A 15901-nucleotide genomic window follows, 5' to 3' on the forward strand; every position below is an offset into this window, starting at 1 on the left:
TACTGAGCCTGCCTTCCGAAAGGATCGGATGCCAGGCACTGGAGACTGGGGAGTTATGCCGGTTGCAGACACATTCACAACAGCAGGATTCAGAAGCACACACACACACACACCCCCCCATGATCCTGCGCCAGCAAGTGCTGCCCACTGCCCATAACATCAATACTGATTTCCTCAGGGCTAGTGACACAAGGCAGGAGTCACACCTCCAAGTAAGACAGTAGCTTGAAAAGAGAAAGTTGTTTTTTTCCCCCAAATTTGAAATTTCTTGTTGCTTGCTAACGGCTTTCTAAAAGAATTAGTTCCCCAAATTAATTTCTTTGATGTTTTAAGAACATTCTCTGAATTTCCAGTTTATCTTTACCCATGCACAGCTCACCCCTATTCACTCATATTCCAAAAATGAGCTTTAACGTCAGCATTTATTCAGTCTGTGTTTAAAGTTATATCATCTGAGTTCTTTAATCACTTCACATTAGGTAGGCTTTCCATTTCTTTGATCATACCCATATCCCTTCTCTGCACCTGACCCAGTTTGCACACAGCCTTCAGAGAGCGACTGGAAATGTATGCGGTCTTCCAAGCAATGTCTCACCATGACTTAATATGCTAAAAATTCCCCATTTCTGCCTCAAGTATTTTGTCCAATGTGTCACGTTGGATGACATTTATCTTTTTCATGGCTGCAGCATACTAGATGCTCACAGTTGTCCTGGACGTCACTGACAAACCCTGGGTTTTCCCCCCTCTCACTTTCCCCAGTGAGGTCCCAGCTGGAGCTGAACTTTTTGCTCATTTCTCATGCACACAATCATACAATTTTGAACGATCCAATTCCCATTTGTATGATTCCTGAAGGACATGCAAGTTCTTCTTGCTGAATAACCCTGAACTCCCTGTGAGGATGCTTCCTAGCTTTGTGTCTTTAGGAAATACCACTAGTAAAATTTTAAGGCTCCGAGTGTTACTTGAAGTATTAAATAACTTCCATTTCTAGACTTCTCTCCACTAACAACTTCTTTTCAGACAAGCAGTTCTTCTTTCAACATTCCTGTTATCTTCCTCTAGTCTGTTTACTGCTCCTTAGATCTCAAAGGGTATTATGGATAGAAGTCCACATGGGTTCAAGGGGAGGCAAGACAAGGACTTGAGAGAACCATTTCAGCTTACTAAACAGATAAAATATAATAGATGTAGCAAAATCCCCTGGAAAAAATCTTGGGATATGAGACCTGCTTGCCCTGCTCACCCTCCTCCCTCGCTGACCACCTGCAAACTATTTTTGGAAAAGTCATACTGGGCAAGGTGGTTCCTTCATCCCAGTCACTCTCTCGATTTCTATCTCCCTGTACTCAGGTCAAATGCTTCCTACTGCTAGCAGCTGATGCCTCACTGCCCAGGAACAGAGGCTTTCAAAAGCTCCATAAGAAGTCAAAACTACCAGATAGGGCTAGTGCTGGCAAGGCTTCCCACAGGGCTGGGCTGAGTTCCACGTACTTCTCCAATACTGAGACATCTACGGGAAAACCAAACCAAGCCCACAACAGCTGTCTCTCTCCAGGTCCCTTCTAGCCCAGGATTCCACTATATTCATAATCTTTTCCTAGGAAAGTGCTGCTATCAAAATTTTATACACTGGAGACTGGGGCAATAAGGAGATGTGAATCACTTGGAAGGTTGTGGGAAAAGGAGAACAGATCCTACAATCCCAGTGCCCATCTTCTAGCTATAATACTCAGTACTGCCCAAGCAAGAGCAGAAAGAACTTTTAGGCTGAGAGAAATCAGGACAAAAACAACAGAGCAGCTCCTGAATCATGCCTGAAGCCTCAGCTTCAATCTGATAAACTACGCTCATAAATCTGTACAGCAGACTGTGAATTAAAGCAAAGCCTGGATATAACTCATCCAGCCTGAGACTTCAGAGTGAAACAGGAGCTCAGCTCTCAGAGCAAACCTCCTTTTTCAAGCATTCACTCAAATATTGATGATATACTGAGTGGGAATATAAACTCTTCCACCAATCAAAGCCTTGGCAAAAGGAACTGAAAGGGTATCATTACAGAAAAGATACGCCTTCTAATCTGGCAGTATTTGCTCTGAGCAACCCGTGGTAGCAGTGGATATTAAGGTGTTATTGGCTTCACTCCTATTAAAATCAGTTTTTAAAATGGGATCAATGCTGCCTCTACAGCACAATTTACCTAAACCATTAATTTCACCATAACTTAATACTTCCCTGCAGCCACAGCAAAAGCCTTAAGTTGCCACATTACCTACTATACTGGAGCTGGTGAATTTAGCAACCGCAGTTCTGCTGTATTCACCAGTTTGTGTTCTGACCTCAAATAAAAATTACGTATTTCCAGCTAAGCAGCTGAAAAGCCGGAGGGCTGAGCTGAATCTGCAGCCCAGAAATGGTTCACTATCTACATACTAAGTACAACCACAGATTGCTGTGTACACAGCATGCACTGTTCAAGGAAGGTGACTGCTTATAGTTCCCGTGATGTACACTGAAGTGACATTCCCTTCCCACTGCAGGGGCATTGCCTGGCTGACTCGAAGTGAGGGTGACTGCACTGCATACGAGCCTCAGCTCACGGAGACTGCAATGGAAGGGATGCAGCAGGAAAGGGGCAAGCAGAGGAGAAGAAAAACATCACTGTTGGACACACAAGAGGCCACATACAAGAATGGAAAAAGCCTCATGCCCTCCTGGTTCAATACTGAGTGTCCTGGTTTTGGCTGGGGTGGAGTTAACATTCTTCTCAGTAGCTCATACAGCGCTGTGTCTTGGCTCTGATGTGAGAATGCTGGTAACACACTGATGTTTTTAGTTGTTGCTGGATAACACTTATACGAAGTCAAGGAGTTTTCCGTTTCTGGGAGGGGACACAGCGAGGACAGCTGAGCTGAACCAGCCAAAGGGGTGTTCCATACCATGGGGCATCATGCTGGGTATATAAACCTGGGGGGTTGGCTGGGGCCTGGGGATCGTTGCTCGGGCACTGGCCAGGCATCAGTCAGCGGGTGCTGAGCAGCTGTACTGTGCATCACTTGTTCTCCTTTCTCCCTTTTCCTCTGGATTTTATCCTTTCCCCCACCCTTCCATTATCACTTGTTATTATTGTTATTGTTGTTGTACTTACATTTTTATTCAGCTTAAATTATTAAATTGTTCTTATCTCAGCCCTTGAGTTTTACATTCCTTTCCGACTCTCCTCCCCACCCCTCTGGGTGTGGGGAGCAAGCAAGCGGTTGTGTGATGCTTGGTTGCCAGCTGGGGTTAAACCACAACAGTCCTTTTTGTGGTGGCCCCACACCACAACTAAAAGCATCAGTGTGCTATCAACATTGTTCTCACATCATAGCCAAAACACAGCGCTGTACGAGCTACCAAGAAGAAAGTTAACTCCATGCCAGCCAAAACCAGGACAGAGTCATAAATACTGCAGTTTTCCAAGGCAACAAGGAAAAGTGCTGCAGGTTTCGCACAGAAAGCCCACACTCGCCTCTCTGCGCATGCCACAGCACTGCCCTGCCATCACTGCTCAGGGCCACCGCAGAAGTCAAGCGGTGAGATCTCCCAACTCACCACAGAGTGAGTTCCCAACAGACCTCCCTGTTCTCAAGCTCTCCCACCTTTGCAACAAAGCCCAGCAAACACATAACCACCCGCTGATTTATTAGAAACGTGCTATTAATTGTGGTTGTTTACACTGATTTTTTTTCTTAAAGTTTCTCCATTTACCACTCAAACCAGACATGCAGTGCTGCTCTGCCAGTGTTACTTGCCCCAGCTGTCTGTTTCAACGGCCAATAAAGCAATGTCTAGACAGCTTGTGCTTCTGCACAGCGCTCTGTCATTAAAAGAGGCTATTGAAGGTACACTCAAAAACCACCTGCTAGCAGGAATGCCACAACACAGTATTGGCAGGCACAGGACTTCAGTGCCACCCAAGAGACTGTCTGTGCTCCTGAGCACCCACATCCCAGCAGGCACCAAGGAAAGCTGCAAAAGGGAGAGGAAACAGGACCACTGAAAACTTCTGCTAAAAACCCTTTGTAATGCAGACTTGTAACTAACTCCTGGAGACCCTGTCCACCACTTGTGCATTTAACCTGCTGGCTGTCAGATGGAGTGGTTATTTTTTACTCTTCATCTGTGTTGTCTACAGTACTGATACTGTTAGCTGAAGGGATAAGGTCTATTCATAAACAGCAAATTGGCAAAAATTATAACCATTACCGTGACAGCTCACACACCACAGATTGCACATCCCCACCCATAATCATCATGCATGACCTGCTCATTCTGAAGGGATCTGTGGTTACCATAGATCACAGGCTGAACTTGGGTAATAGTGGCATTTTGCTTTGAAGCTGACAAACAGTATGTAGGGCTGTATGAATAGGCATGTCGTACGCAAGACGTGGAGTAATCCTAATCCCTCCTCTCTGCCCAACACACCTCATGGACATGTCCTACATGTACAAGCTGATGAGAGTTCAAAGAGAGCAAAACAGAGTAAATTGCAAAGCAAAAAGGTTAGTCGCTTGCAGAAAACTAGGGGGCACATGAAAGCTCTTCTTAAATGTATAAAAGGCTGCTGCCAAGAGCAAGTGAGTAAGCTGTTCTCCAAATCCTCAGCAACAGGAACAGGCTCCCTGAGGGGCAGCCAGGGGAGTTTAGGTTAGACATCAGGTATAACAGATAAAACTAGCTGTTCATTATTCTACCAAAAAAGCAGAGCAGTCAGGAGATAAGACTGGTTTGCTTAATATTTTTGCGTGGTCTTGTCTGCCTCAGCAGCTCTTTACTTACTTAGAGGTGTGCATTCCTGTAATTTTAACAGGCTTTTACTGTCAGAAAGTGGAAACTATTTGGTTTTATGCCTCTGCCACTGAAGAAATGCCCATCTTACGGTCTTGGTCAACCCCATGTGCCATGGCATCAGGAGGCAGTGATAGAGGGAAGGGAATGGACTGCTAAGATGCAGGATGCAGCAGATAACGTTCCAATCACTGGGAGCTTCTGGAGGGATGAAACAAAGAAACAAGGAGTGGCATAGCTGAAGTCCACTATGCCTGGGTCAGGGAGATGTAATTATGGCTTCTGGAAGTCTTATTCTCATGTGATTTCTGTTTGACTCAGAGGAGCAGGAAGCCTCTAATGCAGGATTAAAAGCCTAGAGCAGCTTATTCTGTGAGGTAGAATAGCTGGAGAAACAGAAACATGCTCCTGGAAAGACACATAAAATGTACAAGTACAGTCTGAGAGTGGAAATGCATCCCATGCCAGCTGATCTAGTAGCTAATGCACCCAGCTGTTGAAAACATACACCAGGTGGGTTTTTTTCCTAAATGGAATATGCTTAGCACCAGCTTTTAGCCAGTGGATTCATCCACCTTTCATCCACTGCAGTGAAGTGACTTTTTCTCACAAATTTGGTATTGTTGAAGATGATCCTTCACTAAGTTTTTCTCTAGTTATTATTAACTTCTTCCCATCTAATCGAGCAGGCTGTCCCAGATCATCGGTCAGCTGTACCTGACATCTCCATGCCAAGTCAGCCCATGAATAAACAACCTTTTGGGTGTATGTGCCTATTGGTATGTGCTTAATTGGCACAAAGAGTCTAATCTGCAGCACGTAGCTGCTATGCTGCCAGCTGTACAAGTCTGCCTCCTCCAAAAGACATGTGGAACCGACAGGCAGCCATCCCATATGCAGGCAGGCACACAGAGCCAGAAATGGGAGGTACATGGCTGTCAACTGTGCACAAGAAGTTTACTGAGGCTGGAGGGATAAAGGGGATCCAGGTGTGGGAGGAAATCCTGCCATGCTCTTTAAAACAGAAAATAAAAGCTGGCAGACGCAAAGCCTGGGCACCAGCAGTGACACAGGCCACGAAGGCAAAGCAGGTCACAGGAGATGCCTGAGAAACATGCCAACCTTAGACTGTGTTGGACAGGCTGGGACAGGGCTCAGGCCCATGTGAAGCAGATGAAAGGGCTGGAGCACACTGCCCTACGGGGCTCCCCATGGAGACTCTGCACTTGAGGAGCTGCTGGAAACTGGTGTGGGGCTCCGGCACTGCACAGGAGACTACTGATAAATGCCAAGCAAAGAGGTGCTTAGAGATGACAAACATGGTCATGTGTCCCCATGCACCCCAGACACATTCCAGTCTGGGAAACAAGAGCATGCCAGCGTGGAAAGAGCCTGAAAGAGCTCTCAGGAGCTCTGTAGTGTACGATGATACTCAGAGACTTGGCTCAGGACTAATAATAAGCAGCAGTGATGATGACTCAAGAGAGCAACTTTGTTGGCTGGACATGGGAGAGGAGCAGGAAGGAGCAGAGGAATGAACGAGCAGGAAGCCCCTGATGAAGGACTGATTGCCCAGAGCATGTTCCTGGAAAAACAGAAACATGCTTTTCATCTCCATGACGTTTTTCCATCTTGGGACAATTCTGAAGCCTGATTTCAATACATACTTAAGAAAGCATCCCATCCTGTGCAGAAACCCAGCATGTGACTCTCAACACACAGCAAGGAAAAGAGAAGACCAGATAAATGGTGAGATCGGGAAGAGGGCTAGTAAGGGCTCAGCATGTGAGATATAACAATCCAAGCCAGAAGACAAGCTGCTGCTCTGCTCTCAACTCATGCTCAGTGCAACAGCTGGAGAAAACTCTCAGTCATGACCTTTTAACAGGACCTGCTCTCCATCTCTAGGAACACCTGCCAGAATTAGTAATCCCATATCAGAGGAGGTAAAGCATGGCGTGCCAAACAGCACTTGTGACCTTTTTAGCAATTTTTGCATGCCTGCTGTTTTCACAGAAACTTTCTGTATCAGCTTAAAATAAATCCATCCTTTCTGAAAGCAAAGTACTCAGAGACTGCAGAAGCATCTGGCCCTTCCTCTACAAAGCCAGAAATCAGCACGGGTGTTATCTGGGGATGCAAAGGTGGAGGCCAAGGAACCATACAGGGGGATTAATGCTGCAGTCCTGAACCCAGCATCTGAAAGTGTGGTCTCCCCTGTCCATGACACTGCTGCTTTCGACTCTGAGCAAATACGTAAGCCCAAGCACTGCCCCCACGTTTGCAGCTCTTCTCTTCTGCATGCAAGGCTCCACATATTAAGCTTGTAACAGCACAGAGTGCTCCACTCCCACAGGGGGTAACTTATCCTACATCCCATATTAGACCAGGCAAGACAGAAGCCACATTATCTGTCTGCAGAAGGAGCATCTCTGTCTCCATATGGGGCTTCTTTGTGCATGAGCCCTCCAAGAAGCATTTCTGTGAGTTCTAGGTTCGATGCACTGAAGACAAGGACTCAGTGGGGTCTGCTGCTTTCCAGTGAGGTCTCTTGTTTTCCAGCACACAGCAGAAGCTGATGCTGCAGCAGCACGCAGACAGTGAGTTGCATACCTAGCATAGGACTTGACCAACAGGCAAAATCTCAGGGAGCGTGGGTCCCGAGCAATCTCTGTAGTGTGGTCTGGTTTACAGTTACAGGCACCAAAACACATTTCACAGCATGAAAAGGGCAGGATTTTGGAATAACTTTTGTGTTTCTATGGATAGCAAGAATATCCTGAGTTGTAGCTGTTAATTTAACATACAGATTTAATATGCCTGCCCCAATTAAACTAATCTCCAGCTACCAGCCCTTGGGATAAACCTAGGACGCTACATATGCCATTGCTACAGCCCAAGACGTTCTAGTGAAGCACCTACCTGTGGCCACCATCAGGGACCTGGCAGCAGCTAGATTAAATCCCAGGTTAACCCCTCCTGGAATGTCCTACCTCTCATCAGACCTAGCAATAACACACACAGGGAAAGCTCAGTAGCAAATAGCCTAATTAGAAGTGAAAGTCTCATATCCTCTTGGTAACCAGCACATCTACTGCACCTGAGGGTCAGTATCCTCTGTGGTCAGCAGGGCAGCAAGAAGGAGGAAAGCATGGGGAGCCCTGCCAGACTCCCTCCTGCTGCCCCCTCCCAAGGGTCCAAGGCTGCTCTCTATGGAAGATTCACAACACTTTGACTAAAACAACGGCAGCATTTGGGCAGGGCTGGGTGTTATTTTTAACACTTGCTCACATAACTCTTTGGATGAATCCTGGGAAGAGCTTGTCACCAAAATAGTATACTGTGGGCACTATTTATACACCCACTGGCAGCACAGCAGGACAGGCTGAGAAGGGAAAGCTAGAACACCCCCTTCCCTCCTCACAACAAGGGATGCAGGGGGCCCTGAAACATGGTTTGTGGTTTGGGCTCACCCTCATAAGTAAACCATCACCTGCAGAAGGCCTGATATCCTTGTTTGTCCTGTTTAGGAGACTCTCATCCACATGGGAGGCAAGCCCAGGTACAACAAGCCTGGGGAAGATGGATGGCTGTGTGTACAGGGGCAGGTGCATGCCAGCTGCTATGAACTAAAAAGAGAACAGCTGTGCCTAAACACCAGCGAGGTCAGAAAACAGTGCTGCTCCCCTCCTAATTATCCATCCTTGGCTAGTACAGGGAAGTCCAGTAGTAGTAGGGTTTCTTGGTCATCACGACTATCATGGTTTAATGCCAGACAGCAACTAAATACCACATAGCTGCTTGCTCACTCCCCTCCCCCCACCACAGGATGGGGAGGAGAACTGGGAAAAAGATAAAACTGGAGGGTTGAGATCTGAACAACTTAATAATTGAAAAGGAGAGAGAAGGGGAGAGGAAAAAAATCGAAAGGGATGGGAAAAGTCCGAAGTGATGCACAATACAGTTGCTCACCATTTGCTGACTGAAGCCCAATCCCCAGGCCCAAGCACCAATCCACAGGCCCCAGCCAACAACCCCCAGTCCCTTCATAACCCTTTTGAGACTGTTCAGGGAAAGAGGGCTTTTCCTCTGTCTCATATTCTGTGGTAAAATAAATTTTATTTTATTTTTTAATTTTAAATTTTAAATAAAAGACCATATTTTATATATATAAATATTAAAAAATTAAAAAAATATTAAAAATAAAGCCATTTTCATCCTTACTGAACTTCCTTCATTTTTGTCTTCCATGAGTTTTTTTCTCCCTCCCCCTTTCTCCCAAGGCACACTCAGACTGCTCTCTGCTTTCATGTCTCCTAGAGAAGCAGGTGACATGACCTGTAGAATATGCACAGGATGCTGTGTGTGAACAGAGAAGACAGATGGGCTCTGGAGCACCAGCACACCATCCTGCAGTAGAAAGGGAGCCAGAGTCTGAGTTTCCAGTGTGTAGGTAAAAAGCAAATGGATATATGCATTTCTTTTCCATGCAATAGAGGCTACAGCCTGATCAGCATGCTGACTGCTCATTAGAGCTAAAGAACAATGCAAAATAAAGCTGCATACACAGTGCTAATTGAAGCATGCTCTCCAGGCAGGGGCAGGGTTGGCTGCCACGTTACATTTAGCAGAACAAATGGAATGGATCTGCTCCTACCTTGCCAGATGCAATCTCCCCAGATCATGGCCTCTGCTCACTGCAGCATGAAGCTGGGGGCAGCAGCAACAGCATGAGAGCAGCAGGACAAATACAGCACGCAAAGCCTGTGGTAAACCAAAGCAAACCCAGCTTGTGCCCGTGTTGGCTCAGGGATCAGCGAGCCGTGCTGCGGGGAGTCTCTGCAGGCTGCTCCCCCGTTGCTGCAGGATGGCGGGCGAGAGGCTACATGACAAGGCACTTCTTCCAGATGGGAGCTGGCTGAGGGATTCCTCCCGCTGCCAGGCACCTGCCTCTCCTTGGGCACAGCAGTGCCAGGGTGCCAGTCTCACTCACAGAACATGTGGGCAGGACAGAAAAGCGAGGGCTGCGGGCTGCTGGCAATGCAAGGGCCAGATCGCTCATGAAAGCCCCAGTATAAACACAGATGCACTGTCGAGAGGACTACGGCAGAAATGCAGCTCGTGTTACAAAGAGCCATTTACAGCAAGCTCAGAAAGAAGCCAGCAAGATGAGGCTGTGCAGGCTGGCTCCATGGACTGACTGCTCAGGCAGGGGGTGGGAGGGCAGCTGCCTGCGAGGGGAAGCCCTGGGGTGAAGTGACCACTAACGAGGGGAGACCCCCCCCAACTCCACACTCTCCAGCAGCTCCTACAATGCCATACAGAGCACCTGCTGGCAGGAATGCAAACTTAAGCAATTTGGTAGCCTATGCCCCACTTGGGGTGGCCCCAGCCCCACAGCTGTGCTGGTGCTACAGAAGCCCATCATGCCCGGGAGAAAGGCTGATCCGAGCGTTGCTTCATCCGTGAGTGGGATCGGCTGATGGTGAAGGAGCCCATTCCTCTTGTCCAGGCCCTCTCCCCATGCTCAGGGGCTCCACATCATTGGGACTTGGAAAGAGAGACTCCTTCTGTCTCCCATGTGCCTTTGGCACTTCCTGCTAGGATTCTTCTTTCCCTGACATTTCAGGGTAACTTCCGAGCTGTACTGGAACTGGACTTAATGGCAGATAAGGAAGATGGGGGATAGGGACTAGCTTGGCAAGGAAGCAATGTGTCCAAGGGTCTGGAGGCTTTCCCTCCCCTGTGCCCACAACTGGAACCAGCAGTACGGGGTTTTTGCAACTTCCAGCTACTGCCTATTAAACAAGCACTGGAAAACCTCAGCAAGAGGCTGAGAAGGTGCTGTTTCAGGATGCGTATCACAGCAGGCTTAGCCTATTTTCAGTAAGCCCAGAGCCAGACAGGCATATAGCTTATGATCTCGGGGTGCAACTGGTGACAAAGAACAGGGAGCCCATGTAGTTCTGAAGCAACTAAAATCTGTTCTGTAGAGGCTGGGGGGACCTCCTTTGAAAAAGTATTTCCTAGCCTCAATAGAAAAAGTTTGGAAACAGTTGACTTAGGCCAATTGCATCAGTGTGTGCTGTTAAAAAACTAGCTTCAAGGACAGCACAGGGACCCCAGAGTAATAGCTGTATGTCCTGGTGATACCCCCCAGAAAGGTGAAGCCAGCCAGGGATTACGCCAGGCTGAAATGCTCCCTGCTGATGAATGCAGCCAGGTTGTATTCTCTATTGTTTCCCTCCTCCAGCAAAGTGCTGGTACGGACACTACATCTCCACCCAACTGAGAAAGCAGGGTTATTGGAGTTAAAACTTGCAGTTCCTGCAGACCCTGATACCCTTCCCCTGGACTGGCAGTGCCTGCGACAAGGAAAGTGCTTTATGCTTTCGGCCTCCGTGGTGCAGGGGGTCTCCACTGCAGCCCAGCGCAGCTGACCTGGGGATGAAATTAATGCTCCTGGCAATGAGGTACCCTTGCACATGACAAAAAGGGAAAACTTCCCAATGTAACAGCAGTGACTCTGGTCCCAGGTGGAGCTCCTCAGGTCTGTCTGGGACAAAACAGAGCCATGGCTTCATCACCAAGCGTTCATCAACATGGAGGGCTCCAGAGAGGGGGCTGCATCTGCAAACATGATGAGCCTTCATGACTTACTCCTGCTGCAGTGGGCTTGCAGGGCAAGGTTTTGGTGGCGGGGGGGCACAGGGGCGGCCTCTGTGAGAAGCTTCCAGAAGCTGCCCCCGTGCCCGGTGCAGCCCGTGCCAGCCGGCTCCGAGCTGGGCCCGGTGCTGGGCAAGGCCGAGCCCGTCGGTGCCGGTGGCAGCCGCAGGGACCGTGTATTTCAGATCGTGTATTTAAGTGCGAGCGAGCCCAGCAGCCCCGCGGCCCCCGGGCCGGGGCAGGGGGAGGCCGGGGGGCTCCAGGCGCCGCAGCAGCGGCTCCCCCAGCCCGCGGGGCGGCCCCCGGCGGGGCGGGCCGTGCCCCCAGCCCGCGGAGCCCCCGGGGGAGCAGCTCCCCCCCCGCAGCCCGGGCAGGGCCCCCCCCGGGGCAGGGGGTGCCCGCAGGGGGCTGTGACCCGCGGGCAGCGGCGCTGGAGCAGCTCCGGGCAGGGCCCGTGGCCCCGCGGGGAGAGGAGCCCGGGCCGGGCCGGGCTGGGGCAGGGCCGGTGCCCCCGCGGCGGCCGGGCCGGGCCGGGCGTGAAGAGCCGCAGCCCGTGGGAAGGACCCACGGCGGAGAAGGTCGTGGAACTGCTGCCGTAGGCTGGAGCCCGGGCTGGAGCGGGGGCAGAGTGAGCAGCCCCGTCCCCGAGGGGGAAGGAGCGGCAGGGACAACGGGTGAGGGACTGACCCAGCCCCCATCGCCCAGCCCCCTGCACCGCTTGCTCGGGGTGTTTTCTGATCTGGGTGGTAATGAAATAAACTGATTTCCCCAAGTCGAGCCTGCTTTGCCCGTGACTGTAACTGCAGAGTGACCTTCGCCTTACCTCGACCCACAAGCCTTTTGTTGTATTTTCTCTCCCGTGTGGCTGAGGAGGGGAGCGATGAGCGGCTGGGGTGGGCACTTGGCCTCCAGCCGGGGTCACCCCACCCCACCTGAACGGTGACCAGGACAGGTGTCTCCTGCAGTGAAGGTACTATACTGACACATATAAGCAACACAACACTGAAGCCATTATATCTACCAAGTTGCTTCTGCAGCCAAGCTGGTCTTAGCCAGGGAATGGCTGAACACCAGATGATCCCAAAGGGTTTAAAAACCATTCACAACAACCCAGGCTCAAACGAGGCAGTTGAGAGTATTTAGATCAAGGCTGCCCACCACACCTGCAGCAACAGGAATCCTGTCAAGGCACAAGTGACAGCCCTGCAGCACCCGCAGCCTCCCAGGAGCACAAGCATTGACCTTGACTGGGGAACCCTGTCTCCAAGTTCTCCCCTGCACTTTCTGACCACACCTGGAGAGATGGAGGAAAGTGCTGCCTACAGAAAATGGGGTTTAGCAATCTGTACAGCTGGGCCTTGTTTCAGTTTGGGAGCTGCTTTTCCCTACCAGCCCTTCTCCACCTCAGTCAGACCCACTGCCCACGTTCCATCGTTCGCTGGAGGAATCTAGCCATTACAGGAGAGGATGGGCACAGAGGGCACCACTTCACAGGGCTTTACTTGTCCAGCTCAGCTACATAAAACTTCCAGCACACCACCTCAGTTTCCCCCCACCCCGTGACATAAGGATCACGACACTTACCAAGTCACTGCAGATGTTGTGAAGTTAACTTCGTTATGGGGTGCTGGCAGTCTGTACACAGAAACGAGCATTCTGTGACACTCCTTTTCCACCCATAAAGCAGACAGTCCTGGTGGCTTTCCCAGGCATACAAGCTACTGCACACAGCTTTCTTCTCCCTCACCACAGCAGGTAGGCTGCAAAGACAGGGATCCCCATTACCCCCCAAATCTGGAGCTTTGATCCCTCTACCAGCTGTGTCCAGGCCATCTGCCAGGCAGGAATGCGATGCACCAAGCCCAGCCTCAGCCGAGCTGTCAAGGCAGCGGAAGGGCTGGGGCTGCACTGCTCTGGAATTCCAGCAACGCACAAACGCCCTGTCAGCCTGCACCAGGAATGACTCCTCCCTGCCCTGGACCAGGCTGAATCACTGGAAATACCAAAACAACGATGAGGTCACGTTCCCAGAGCAAGGAACTGCAGCCAGATATAGCTGCATGGAGAAACGTGCTAAAAAGGGACACAGTGCACAGGCTAGAGGCTCCGGCAGACAGGCACCCCGGGTATTTGTCTTGTTTAAAAACAGCTTGAGGCTGCCAGGAGAGGTTTTTTTCTCTGCAGGGAGCAGCGAACTGGGGAGCACAACAGGGGCTTTAAACCCTTTATCCATCCCATTGACAGAGACACAATTAGTGCTCGTGAGAGTATAGATTTGGATTCAAGGAATGAGGCAGACGTACAATTAGGATTGGATTCTGAATCCAGTGTTCCCAAAATCTCTCTGTGATAACATGTGCAGGCGTAAGCAGTGAAGAATCCCCCTGCAGCAAGGTGAATGGCAGACAAAAATCATATGCCCATTACTGTCTGGTTGCCTTTGCTACAGCCTCCCAGCTTCTACAAAAAATCCCAATGGTAAGTTTTCAATGGGGTGAGCAGCAAGTAACAGTGGCTCCTATTGCTCCTAAAATGAGGATCTGAGGCACTCAATTATCAGCAAATAGGCTTTCCAAGGCAGTGCAGTTCCAGCTTTTCCCAGTTCTCAGTGGAGAGCGACCGGAGACATTTTGCTAGACTGTGAAGGAAATTGCTACATAGGACTTGGAAAGGATAGAGGATCACAATAGAATTTGCAATAGCCTGCTCTTTCCCCCCTCTGTAGGAGAAATTTGGATGGCTAACAATAATACCCACACTTATTTGAAGAAGATGCTCTAAGAATCTAGATTTTGTTCCATCAGGACATAAACCAGATCCTAATCAGAAGCCAAGGGGGAGCAAAGAGGAGCAGATAGCTAACGCCAGGCATCTCACATGGCTGGCTGGGCAGCAGTCATTGAGCTGGCAGACTTCGCAACAACCACAGCAGCCTCTGGCACACTGAGCTGGTGGGCTATGTCTGCACCAGTCCCTTTCTCCTGCAAGTGCTTTCAGATTTGCTAATAAAGATATAAGAAAATTTGTGGTGGCCTGTGCGAGAGCCATTAGACCAGAAGTGCTCAAAACCAAATCAGTTCATTTTCTCCCCACAGTTTCAGTGCATTCTGGTAACAGGAACCACCACAGTGGGTCACACCAAGAATTCTTCTGGTCTATTGCTGTACCCTTGGCATTTTGGCACCATCGTATACGTATCACAGAGTACAGAGTGAGCTCTCCTGAGGCTACACTCTTCCATCCTGCAATAATTAGCAGGCAAGGAGGTCACACTCCAGAGCTGGAGGCTTCACACTGGCCACCACGTTTAACAGCCACTGAAACACATCCATGCCACTGAAGTGTCTGATTCCTCTTGGAATCTGTGTGTATTTTCAGCCTTCATGCCATCTCATAGCAACATGTTCTGCAAATCAGCTGTGTTGAAAAAAGACTTCCTTGACCTCCCGCCTAATAAATAATTTTGCTGTATGTGCTTCCTCTGTGCTCTAAGAAATAGCAAAGTTGAGTAACATCATTCCTTATTCAACTTCTCCCTACTGTACAGTATTTTATAGGCCACTATTATTTCCTACTGTCATCTACTTTTCCTTGTTTAATTTCTCTTCCTACAGAAGCTATCCCAGTCCCATAATCACCCTTATTCCCCTTTTCTATACCATGTCCAGGCCTAAGTCACTCTTTTTGAGAGAGAGCGACCAGACTGTTACGTGGTACTCAAGATGCAGGCACAACATGACTATATACCTAAATACACAAGAACATATACCGGTACTTTTTCATTTATTCTTATTTCCAGTATGAGGTCTGCCTTTTTGGCTACAGCTGACCATTGAGCTAATGAGCTCTGGTAACGATCCACAGTGACTCCAAAGGGCTTCTTGTGGGCAGTGAGAAACTGTTCACAAATCACCGTTACATGTGACATTTATCAGTGTGGAATTCCATTTGCTGTTTTATCGTGCTCATAGTTTTGCAGGATACTCCTGTAATTCTTCAAGTGGTTTTCAAACTGACCACCCTGACTAACTTCAAATCACCAGAAAATTATAGTTGTCACTCCATCGTCCAAACCATCACTAGATGAGCTGTACAGCATCTGTTCCACAAAGATCCCTGCGGGACCCAGGCACTGCAGGTACCAGAGCTTTCATGCATTGCAAAGCATGGCATTTGACAAGGAGTGGTCTAAGCACAGTGACCAGCAATGCTCCATCTCAGTGAGATATCCCACCATGTCCTGATGCAAGGAGCTGTGGAGCTCTAATCATCGTGGTCTGCACCTGAACTTGTGCTGACACAGGGCCATGCACAGGTAGACACCTGTACCATATAATCCACAAGGCTTTGCTGGGCACAGTCTCAATGCTCTGTATGTGGTAGCACAACCACTGCAGCA

The 15901-nt window shown here is 49.2% G+C and overlaps 1 protein-coding gene across 6 annotated transcripts in view; it reads right to left on the reverse strand.

The window, feature by feature from the left end:
• RUSC2 (RUN and SH3 domain containing 2) overlaps nt 1-15901 on the reverse strand; it is a 62862-nt gene that overhangs the window by 42071 nt on the left and 4890 nt on the right. For 2 of the 6 annotated variants that reach the window (XM_037373091.1, XM_037373088.1), the window contains exon 1: nt 13087-13368. The gene's annotated coding sequence lies outside the window, so the exon portion shown is untranslated. Of the gene's footprint in view, nt 1-9493; nt 9615-13086; nt 13369-15901 lie in introns of those variants that run through there. The other 4 variants (XM_037373087.1, XM_037373090.1, XM_037373084.1 and 1 more) reach the window with 3 other exon arrangements.

Source organism: Falco rusticolus, chromosome Z (genome assembly GCF_015220075.1).
Source record: "Falco rusticolus isolate bFalRus1 chromosome Z, bFalRus1.pri, whole genome shotgun sequence".
NCBI classification, from domain to species: domain Eukaryota; kingdom Metazoa; phylum Chordata; class Aves; order Falconiformes; family Falconidae; genus Falco; species Falco rusticolus.